Raw genomic sequence first — 11,810 nt, 5'->3', positions numbered from 1 at the left:
AGCTGGATCTTTAAAAGTTTCCTAGGTGAATTAATGTACAGTAAAGAACCACTCAGCTCAATTCTTTCTACAACCTTAGAAGATAGGTATTATACTCCAAATATCAATAGTAGCACAATCAAAATTCAGAAGTTAAGTTACCCAAAGTCATGCAATTGGTAAGTGTCACAGGAAGGACTGGAACCCTACTCCACCGGACTCCAGGCCCTGTGTTTTTCCACTTGTGAAGCCATTGCTTGAATGGATTAGGTTGGAAGGGACAGTAGGGAGAGGAAGGAGACCCTGCTGGAGATAAATGAGAGTTGATGTAGCTTTGCTATTCATTATTCAATGGAATTGTACAGTGAAAACTGGGACTCTAGCAGCTTAAAAAATGCTACTGATATTTTTATAGCTCCTGTTTCTAAGTTAAACTGATTTTCTATGTTTAAAGACATTGGAGGTTGAGATTGGTTCTCTGAGCTCTTTCACAAAAAAAGCAAGGTTGTATTAGTATTATGCTTCAAAGACTGAAATCAGTTCTCTTCTGATCTATGAATGAATTGCAGTGAATATATTTGGCATTTCATAATTTTTCTTACCACTCCCATTATCCTTTTTTTCTAGCTCACTTTTCAAGTGACAGAGTGATTTATTGACTGTCTTTTAAAAATTCCATTCCTCTGAACAAATGATGAATAGAAAAATCTGCCACTTGACCTAGCACTGACTGGGATATTCAAAAGCTTGGTTTCACTAAAAAGAGCTCATGGAAATGGAGGCTAATAAATGTTAGAATATAAGAAAATTGTGAAAATTCCAAGATTTATAAAAAGCAGCAGGAGGCCATCTAAATTACATTTTCTTTTAGAGCGACCAGGGGCTGGGTTTCCTTTTTATTTGTAAATGACATGCTTTATGGCATGTTTCTCTATCTCAAATTAACTCCATTCATATTCATCTAAAGAAACCAAAACACATCCCGCATTGTAAGAATACTCTGAACAAACATATCTCTTCTACTCCTCCTGCCAAAATCCAGAGCAGGTTTCTTATAGGACTACTTGAATGCATAAGGCAATCATATCTGAAAGAGGAAGCCTCAACCACAAAAAAGTGTATACATTCTTTTAGGAATTATTTAGTTTTGAAGGACTTTATGTGATAAAGTGTCTATATTTTTTTTTAATGAATATTGAAGCATTTAGTGTTGAAATGATATGATGTCTGCGATTTGTCTTAAAATTCTTTGGCTGAAGCAAAATATAATCCTCCCTCACAAAAATCAACAATACAAAACAAAATCTCAAAAAAGGTAAACAAAGAAGGTAAGACGGAAATCTTGATAATACTTGACTCTGAGTGATGGGTTCTGGAAGTTGATTATGTTATTCTCTCTACTTTTATGTTTTTAAAAAGTATCCAAAGTAGAAATATTTAAACAATGGTAGAATCTAAGAATTAACAACCTGATAAGAATCTAAGACTATCATTCCCCAAGGGATATATAACCACACATTTACATTTCCTATGGAAGCGTCAATATCCTTATGTAACAGAGCACTGTTATAGGCATGGAAATAGAACACCTAACACAGACCCTAGGTTTAGCTAAGTATATGTGCATGGAAGTATTCCAGATGTCAAAATAAGTGGCCGTGGCCTCACAGAAAAGTTGGGCTACAAATTTCATAAATGGGGAATGAGCTAGTTCCCATTGGTTTGGGGGGTATGACTGTAACCTTCACTGCCTAAAGTAGCCAAGGCACTTCAGAGCTGCCATGACTCAGTTCAGAGTGGCTAGTATTCTAGCAAAACAAGGTCTGGTTATTGTAACACTATTAGTAAAGTGAGAGAGGGGCCTTTCAAGTGTTTGAAAGCTGCCAGAAATGACTCCTTCTAGTTTGGTGTTAGGCAAAATTTGAAAGAAGTTACCAGTTTGTCTCTGGAAAATTTCTTTCATCCTTAAGCTAGATCTTTCCATGCTCTATCCTATTTGCTTTCTTAATTTTGCCTCTTCTTATCCAGGGCCTACTGCATATTTGGGGGGACCCAATCCAGGTTTATCTTTTTGGTCAGTGCTATTCCTCAGTTCCAAGCCATTCAAGACTTTTTTTGTTTCTTTGTGTTATGGGTTGAATCATGTCCCCCACAAAGGCAAGTTCAAGTCCTAAACCCATCTGTAAACAGGATTTTTGAGGATGTTATCAGTTAAAGTGAATCCAGACTGAATCAGCATAGGCCTTAATGCAATATGTCTATAAGCAGAAGAAATTTGGACAGAGGGGCAAAAGGCAGATGTCACATTCCTCCACTTCTCCCTCTTTATTCCTTCTGTTTGCCTATATCTTAATGATATCTACTTGAAATTGGGAGCCTAAGATGTGAAATAAGCACAAATTAGGGGAACTGAGTTTGAGATATAAATTAAGCTGGAGACACTGGAGATAAAGAAGCCAAATGGTAATAACCTGACTCCTGGAGAAATAAACACAAATCCTCTCTGAAGAAGAACCAATAATGGCCCAATTATGTCCTAAATTTTTCTACACATGAAGATTAAGAAAATATGAGCTCATCAAAAAAAATCATCAGACACATAAGGAGACAAGTCACCAGAAACAACAAAAACCGTTTTAGAGCAGTATATATATTTCAGATATTGTATTTACCAGATGCAGAAAGTATCAATTTATAAAATGCTTAGCAAAATGAAGAATAAAATAAAAAAGAAACAATCAACAAGTGGCTATCCAAAATAACCAGTAATACATAGAAATAATAGTATATCTTGGCCAAGTTGGGTTGATCTCACAAATGTAATATAAAATGGGACACTTGGTTATCTAATTAACAAAAGTAAAATTGGATTACTACTTTATGCCATTCACCATTAATAGTTTATGGTTAAATTCCCAATAGATTAAATACTTAATGTGAAACTAAATTCTTGATGGATTAACTTGAAAATATTAATGTGAAAACTTTTGAGAAAGAATATGAGAAAACTTTAATGAAATAGGGGTAAGGAAGAATTTCTTAAACATGATATAAAAAGTACTAAAATTGAAGAAAAGACTGATAGATTTGACTAAATTAAAATCAGGAATGTCAATTAATGAAAAACACTTTAAGTAAAATGAAAGACAAGGCTCAAATCGGGAAAAATTGTATACAACATACAAAACCAATAAAATGTTAGTATTCAGAATATATAAGAACTATATAAACCAATAAGAAAAAATCAAATAACTCACTAGAAAAATGAGCTACACACATTTATTGAATTATACAGAAAAGGAAATATCTAATAAACTTATGAAAGGATGCTCAGTCTTACCACTAAGCAGGAAATGCCAATTAAGACCACAAAGAGATACTATTTTGTATGTACTTAGCTAGAATAAAAACAAGAGAAGCCTGTGAATATTAAATGTTTGTGAGCATGTGGAAAATGGGAAATTTTGATATACTACTGGAGTTAAAATCACTTTGGGGTGTAATTAGATAGTATCTGCTATAAACAACCACATAGCCTATTTGTCAAACCATTCCATTCTTAGAATACACTCTAGAGAAACTGTTGCCCATGTCAGGATATGTGTATATAATTTTCTTTACAACATTGTAATATTTAAAAATGAAATTATATATATAATTCAGTTAATTACATTCACACTGTTGTGCTGGGTTATCTACATGGGTCCAATGTAATCACAAGGGTCCTAATAATTTGAAGAGAAAGTCAGAAGAGAGAGAACTAGAAAAGAGAAAGATGACAGTTTGAGAATTTGGCTTGAAGTTGCTCGCTTTGAAAATAGAGGAAAAGGCCATGAGCCAAGGAATGTAGACAGCTTCTAGAGCTGGAAGAGGCAAGGAAACAGATTTTCCCCATAATCACCCCATAAACACTCAACACTAGTGACACCTCAGTTTTAGCTCAATGCAGACTTATGACCTACAGAACTCTAAAATAATAAATATGTGTGGTTTGTAGCCAATCTGTGGTAATTTATTGCGGAAGCAATGGAAAATGAATACACCATCAACTCTCCTGATAGGAATTTTAACATTGAAGCAATAATATGGAAAATAGGGAGTTAGTAGTAACTTTTGACAGTTAAAATACAAGAACCTAATCCTTCTGCTTCCATGTAGGACTGCCTCTTCATCACCCTGATTTCAAAAAGATTAGACCAATCTTCACTTACACATTTATTTTGGAGCTGGAGAGTCTTAGGATGATCTGAAAGGACTTTATACAAAGTACAAAACTCTTCCATTTAGTTGTGGTTTTAACATCATGCCACCATGCATTTCTAAAAGGAGGCTACTATAGAAGCCTGAAGATGAAGATACAAAACATTTAGAGGGTTATAGTTGCTTTTAAGCTTTAATTCCGCACCTGAAAGAACAGGAAGGGATGCAAAAGAAAATCTTAAAAGCAAGTAAAATTCTCTTCTTTCTCTTCCCATTCCCTTTGCTTGTTTTTCTTTCCTTCCTAAGTGACCCAATTCTAAAGCCATAAAGTGGAGTTTTTAGTTGGAGCACAGAAAGTTTTCCATTCACATAGAGGGGCAGCCTGGTGTGGGGTGGGAGAGCTCAGGTGAATTGAGGAGGACGTTGATGTGGGGAGAAGCCCTGCGGGGAATGTGAAGAACAGGATAAGGAGGTATTATGTGCAGAAAGGAAGCCTGGCATATGGTGTTGGAGGACAAGTAGGTGAAAAAGTGGTTTATGTGGGGAGTTGGTCCGGGATGGGCGACAAAACCTGAGCAGGATGAAGAGGTCATCTGTGCATAGTGCATTAGTCAGGGTTCTCTAGGGAAACAGAACCAACAGGAAAGATCTAAAAATATGAGGTTTATAAAGGTGTCTTATGCAACCGTGTGGAAGAGTCCAAAATCTGTAGTGCAGGCTGTGAAGCTGGTGGCTCCAATGAAGAGTCTGGTTGAACTTCACAGGAGAGGCTTGCTGGCTGAAGAAGCAGTGAAAGAGTCTTTCTTCTCCCTTAAAAGCCTTCAATTGATTGAATAATCTCTTTGTGGGAGGCACGCCTTAGTTGATCACAGATGTGACAGCCACAGATGTAATCAACTGACTGATGATTTAATACACTGGCCTTCTGTTTTATCAACCAGCCAGGAAATATTCTTGCAGCAATAGTAAGCCGGTGCTTGCCTGACCAAACAACTGGGCATCATCACTTGGCCAAGTTGACACCAGAACCTAACCATCACACATGAGAAAGCTCAGTACAGGGCACCGGAGCCCAAGTAAGGTGTGGGGTGCATCCACATGTGGACATGGCCTAGCAGGATGACAAAGCCTAAACAAGCTGGGGAGGGCCTCCGGGTAAGGGGACAGTCTGGCATGAGGTGTTGGAATCCGAGTATGTTGAGGAGAACTCCATGAGGAGAGGGCATGCTGACATGGAGAGTCAAAGCCTAAACAGGGGAAAGAGGGTCAGCCAGTTTGGGACGCCAGGGTCCAAGTGCAGCGAGAAAAGCAATGGTGGTCATGTGAGATTGGTAACATACAGAGGGACTGAACAAATAAGAGCCTATGTGAAGTATAATATGAGTCAAGGTCCTTATTGTTGGGGGAGGCAACAGTTTTGAATGGAAGAGAAGAAAACTACAATTAGCCTTGTGGTATAGATTTGGATTTGGAGGTATAAGTGTGAACTCATGGTTTTCAATGTGTGTAGGTAGGTAGGTAAAGAAATAAATTTGAATATAATGTGCCTGTATCTGTGTGCATGTGTGTGTGTGTACACACATATATGTGTATACAGTGTGTATATATGCATGTATTAAAACCACACATGCACACAATTATATACATATATTAGTTAATTCACTAAGAGATGCTGTGTGTAGTGATTCCCAGTAGCAAAGAGCACATTTAGCACACCTAAGTATCATTTTCCACTAAAAGGAGCCAGGATTCCTTAGAAAAATGGCTAATTCCAAGGCTGGGGCCAGGGGTGGGGGGTAGGGGGTGGAAGGGGAGAACCAGATGACCCCATAATACCCTGTGGTGCCAGAAAGCACAGCACTCAAAGATTGATGATGACATGTCACAATGTCACTGAAGAAGGCTTAAAGGGGTTCCCAGTGTCCAAATCAGACACAATTTGAGTAGCAAAATAAATAATGATAGTCACCACTTATAATTCATTTTATATTACAGGAATCCATGACTATATTGATATAAATAAGTAAATGAATAGAAAATTTGGGGAAAAATAGGCTATTTCCATGTTTCAAAGTACCTCCCCACAAAATATTCATTCATTATAAAGAGAAAAGAGTAACTTCCTAGTACAGGAGCCTGGAAGACACCATCTTAATCAAGAGGTCAGGGTGATCTTCAGTAACGGGGCAAAACCAGGCACCACAAGTTGAAATCCCATGAAATGCAACGTCACGTCCACCACACATGCAGAACCTGCATCCAATCTTGGGGAAATCTCATATGAATCCAAATCCTACCAGTTAGCCTATATTCTTGAAATCTTCAAGATTTGAAAGTTTACTGTACTGGGGTTTTGTTTTGAACCCGACCTTCTGAGGAAATTATTGGTAAAAATTGAATGGGGCCTAAGGATTAGGTGCTAATTTCCTGATGTAGATTGTGGATTTTCAGAGAATTACCTCATTTAAAGGACATATGCTCTAAACTATACAGTGCAGATGGGGTACAACAGATCAGAAAGGTACTCTCAAATGGTTCAGGAAAAAATATTGTACTTGCAATTTTATTTCTAAGTTTAAGATTTTTACAAAGTTACTTTTTTAAAAATGAAGCAAATTATTATCAGTGTTTTCAGTGGGAAATTTCAGTGCTTAGTTTTTTTTCCCACTTAAGTTTCCCCTATTTAGAGGTATGTAGACTCCAAGTCATCTTGAAAAAAAAAAAATCTCTGAGGCCCCAAGGGAGCAATTAGATTCAATCTGGTATTCACTTCAAATGACCACATTTTTCTTCCAGGGCTGACTCAGATTGCTGACCCAATGAGTAAGAGATTTGCTCCCAGGAGACAAGTTATGAAAGGCCATCATCCCAGGTGTACTTTTTTTTTCTCTCAAGGTTTCCATTTCTGTGTCTAAAATATAGGATGATGAAATATTAGCATGAGGGCATTTAAGGCCATTCACAGGCAAAATCATGAAGCAGAAGATTCTCATACCTTTCCGTTCTGTGCGTACTCATGCACCAGCCCTCCTTCTGTGACCAGTTATCACAATTTATTATGACTTTCCGTTCCAGGGCTGCACCCTTTACTTTGCCTCCTTCTTTCTCTCTACCCACCCACCTCAGACCTCCCCACACCTCTATGTGGCCCAACCCACAAGCTCGCCATGATTGTTGACATTTGAAACTTTCTGATTTTCTTTCTTGAATTAAGATTTATTCATAAATATAAATTGGCATTTTGTTGCTTTTAAAGAAATACAGTTCAGGAACAAACTAGAATAAAAAATAATTTATTATTTCTTTATTTGAAAACCATCAGAGAGGACCTACTTGCAATCCCCTGCCATGCGTTTCCTTCCCCCTCCTATTCTCTGGCTTCCTGCTTCTCTCCCATACTCTGCAGCTGCTCTGAAACTTCCATTCTCATTTCTTGCCTGCAATTCTCCACCAAAACTGCTTTCCCGTTATTGCTCCCTCCCCAATGCAGGCTCCTCATTTTTATCCCCTTCTTCTCTCCTTCCTTTTTAACTCTTTTCTCCCACTGAGGAGATCTAGGCCTTTGGACTCTTCACAATAGAAATTGTATCTCTGACTCTCAGGATATCCTTCTATCGATTACCCTAATCTTCATGTAAGATCCCTTTGTAAAGTGGGAGACAATGAATGCCAAGAGGACGATAACAGAATATGTTTTAAGCAAGTGAGGGGGAGAAAACAAACTGACATTACTTATGCATGAGACATTTTATGTTCATTCCCCCATTTATCTCAGTGTAGCAGATTTAACAAAAGAATCCTTGCTGAAGTGTCAATGGTGATTAAATTATTGCTGTGCAACTCTGTCAATTAAATTGGCAATTAAATTATTTGGTAATTGTAAAATATGTTATCCTTTCTCTTATCAGACTATAATGGCTTAAAGGTGCTAAAAAATAAGTACATTTAGATTCTGCTAGTGGAGGTATAAATAATAATAAAAACCTCTCTGAAGGATAATTTGGCAATACCAATCAAAATCTTAAAAATGCACATGATTTTTTTATCTAAGAATTCCACTTTCAGGTTTTTATCCAGAAGTAAGAAAAATGCACAAAGATTTATCCTTCAGGATGTTCAGCACTGTATTATTTGTGTAGCTGAGTATCAACTTAAGAAGTATTGATAATAATAATAAAATAGTTTAATGATAGAATTATAAGCATTACATATATATTGCCCAGACTGCCAATTATTTTCTATTTCTGAAGGTGAAGAGGTTCAATAACTTTGGAAAAAACTCTCTTTTCTCGGAGGAAAATGTGAGATTGAGACAGTTCTAAGAAAAAATGTTAAGCAAAGAAATAGAGAAATGTTTTACCTAAACATGCATTTAGATTGGGCTATTATATTTCCAAAATGAGGGAATCAGTTTCAATTAACTTAGACTTTGGGAAATGTTATTTATTATTAGTTGTGAATATAATTAGTGAATATTATTAGTTCTTTATTTGGGCCATGGAGGTCAGATCCAAGTCTGAAGGTGGGATGGTTTTCCTTGAAGGAAATTGGTATTCCCACCATCAGTCATTCAGGAGAGGAAAATGGGAAGACTTTGGACTGAAGGAGATGAGGTCCTCCTTTTCTAGGGGCGGAGGTGCCATCCTGGAATCTTAACTCTGGAAATCTCTTTCGTGTATGGTTGAGCTGCTTTCTATTTGGTGGAGGTGCCCACAGGAGAAAGGTAGCAAGACACTGGTTTTGGGTTCAAGATGTTGCTTGTCATTGTGAAAACAGTTAGGAAATATTTGTTTAACCTCCTCATGGTCAAAACCTAGACATATTTTGAGAAGTTAAGGGATAAAGCAGTGTTTGGATTAACAAAAACAACAACAAAAAGCACCTTGAAGTGGCTGAGGGGAAAGTCAGGAGTGGAACAGAAGGAAAAAAAAGTGGGTCATATGAGGCAAAATGACTCTTATCTGGGTTAAGTTTTCGAAGTCTCTACAATAAGTGTGCGTTATTTTATAATCAAGAAAATAATAATAAAAATGCACAGTTGTGTAGATAATGAGTAGTGAGAATTCGAATAGTGAGAATCTCAGGTTATATAGAATCCCAGAGGAAAGTTATTTTGGAAGAGCATCTGTTACCCTTTGCCTTTTATTATTCCAACTTCTCCAATTACACCAGATATGCAAATACTTTTGCTCTGAGAAAATCAAACCCGGTTTGTTCCATTTACACGAATGGTTCCCACCAATGACAACTGTGAGAGTGTCAATGAGAATAAAAAGTAAATGGTGTGCTTGCTTCGGCAGCACCTAAAATTGGAATGATACAGAGAAGATTAACATGGTCTCTGCACAAGATGACATGCAAATTCATGAAACATCCCATATTAAAAAACTAAAAGTAAATGGTAACTTTAATGAAAAGTCACCTTATTACTGATAGTAGTAGGATACCATTAATTTGGCTAAAAGTTATTTTTCCTTAAAAATTTTCCTTAAAAATGTTCTATTTTTTCCTAAAATGTATATGAGGGTCACTATTGTGAATTAATTTTATAGGACTAGTACTTTGTAGTCTTTTTTGTTTGTTGGTTGGTCAAGTATTAAATGTATCGTTCAATTGGAACATTAATATTGCTTGAGAAGGCAAGACATTTTTCTTAAGGATAGTTTATCTGCAACTCTTGAGTTGGCTTATAGGCTTTTTGAGTTTTTGCATAGAAATCAATCATTGATGTCAGTTATTCATTCATCAAACATTTCTTGGGTCTCTATGATGAGTAATATATTTTTGAAATATATTGGTGCTTGTTTTCAATGAGCTCGGTCTAATAAGGGGATAAAATGCACATAACAATGAGGAACATTATAAAAATTATAAAGTGATAAGTAAGAATTAACACAGATTATGGTAGTGATAGTATGGTGAGTGGGGTGGGTAAAGAGATATTAAAATCATTCATAGTGGGAGAAAGAACATGCTGAAGGAAGGAAGGTAAGAAAGACAAGATCTGATCTGAGAACATTGAGTAGAGGTTAACCGTTTATACAGAAAAATTGCTATTGGATTCTAATCACTGTGGTTTATATGAAGTTAATGATGGATTTGTGGTTTTCATGGCTCCTATTCCATTATAACCTCAAACCCATTAAAGGTAAAAAGCAGATTATTGTTTGATACAGTAGCCATATAATAATAAGCCAGCCAGTTCAATTCATTGGGAAATGGGGTTTATTCTGGTTTTATCTTTTTTTGTTTTTTTTTTGAATGCTGTATGGTGGGGTCACATTTCATTCTTTTTCCATATGAGTATCCTGTTATTGCAGCACCATTTATTGAAATTGTTTTCTGTTTGTTTGTTTTTTTTTGGGGGAAGTGCATGGACTAGGAATTGAACCCAGGTCTCCTGCACAGCAGGCGAGAATTCTACCAACTACACTTGCATCCCCCCTCATTCTGTTTTTATTTTTTTTTTAATGTTTTTATAGAGAAATCTCCATACACATACAGTCCATACATTGTATACAACCAATGGCTCACAATATCATCACATAGTTGTGTATTCATTACCATGATTATTTTTAGAATGTTTGCATCACTCCAGAAAAAGAAATGAAAAGAAAAAGAAATAAAAAGAAAAAAGAAAAAACTCATATATCCCATTCCCCTTACACCTCCCTCTCACTGACCACCAGAATTTCAATCTATCCAATTTTTTACCCTTTATCCCCTCTACTATTTATTTACTTTTTATCCTTATTTTTTTACTCATCTGTCCATACTCTGGATAAACAGAGCATCAGACACAAGGTTTTCACAATCACACAATCATACTGTAAATCCAACATCATGTACAATCATCTTCAAGAATCAAGGCTACTGGAACATAGCTCAACAGTTTCTGGTACTTCCCTCCAGCCACTCCAATACTCTGTAAAACTAAAAAGGGATATCTATATAATGCATAAGAATACACTCCAGGATAATCTCTAGACTGTTTGAAATCTCTCAGTCTTGAAACTTTATTTTGTCTCATTTCTCTCTTCCCCCTTTTTGTCCAGGAGACTTTCTCAATCCCATGATGCTGGGTCCTGGCTCATCCCAGGATTTCTGTCCCATGTTGTCAGGGAGATTTACACCTCTGGGAGTCATGTCCCATGTAGGAGGGAGGGCAGTGAGTTCACCTGCTGAGTTGGCTTAGAGAGAGAGAGAGAGGCCACATCTGAGCAACAAAAGGGGTTCTCTGGGGGGTGACTCTTAGGCATATTTACAAGTAGACTTAGCTTCTCCTTTACAGGAATAAATTTCATATGGGTGAACCCCAAGATTGAGAACTCAGCCTATCAATTTGGTTGTCTCCACTGCTTGTGAGAATATCATGAATTCCCCAGATGGGGAAGTTGAATATTTTCTCCTTTCTCCTCAGTCTCTGAAGGGGACTTTGCAAATACTTTTTTATTCACTACCTGTTCTAGTTTGCTAGCTGCCAGAATGCAATATACCAGAAATGGAATGGCTTTTAAAAGGGGGAATTTAATGAGTTGCTAGTTTACAGTTCTAAGGCCAAGAAAATGTTCCAATTAAAACAAGTCTATAGAAATGTCCAATCTAAGGCATCCATCCAGGGAAAGATACGT

The 11,810-nt window shown here is 36.7% G+C and overlaps 1 pseudogene; it reads left to right on the top strand.

The window, feature by feature from the left end:
* Nucleotides 1-9,463: 9,463 nt before the first annotated feature.
* Nucleotides 9,464-9,564, top strand: LOC143681900 (U6 spliceosomal RNA; annotated as a pseudogene).
* The last annotated feature ends 2,246 nt before the right edge of the window (nt 9,565-11,810 follow it).

Source organism: Tamandua tetradactyla, chromosome 4 (assembly GCF_023851605.1).
Source record: "Tamandua tetradactyla isolate mTamTet1 chromosome 4, mTamTet1.pri, whole genome shotgun sequence".
In the NCBI taxonomy this organism is placed as follows: Eukaryota; Metazoa; Chordata; class Mammalia; order Pilosa; family Myrmecophagidae; genus Tamandua; species Tamandua tetradactyla.
This window is presented reverse-complemented; position numbering and strand designations above follow the sequence as displayed.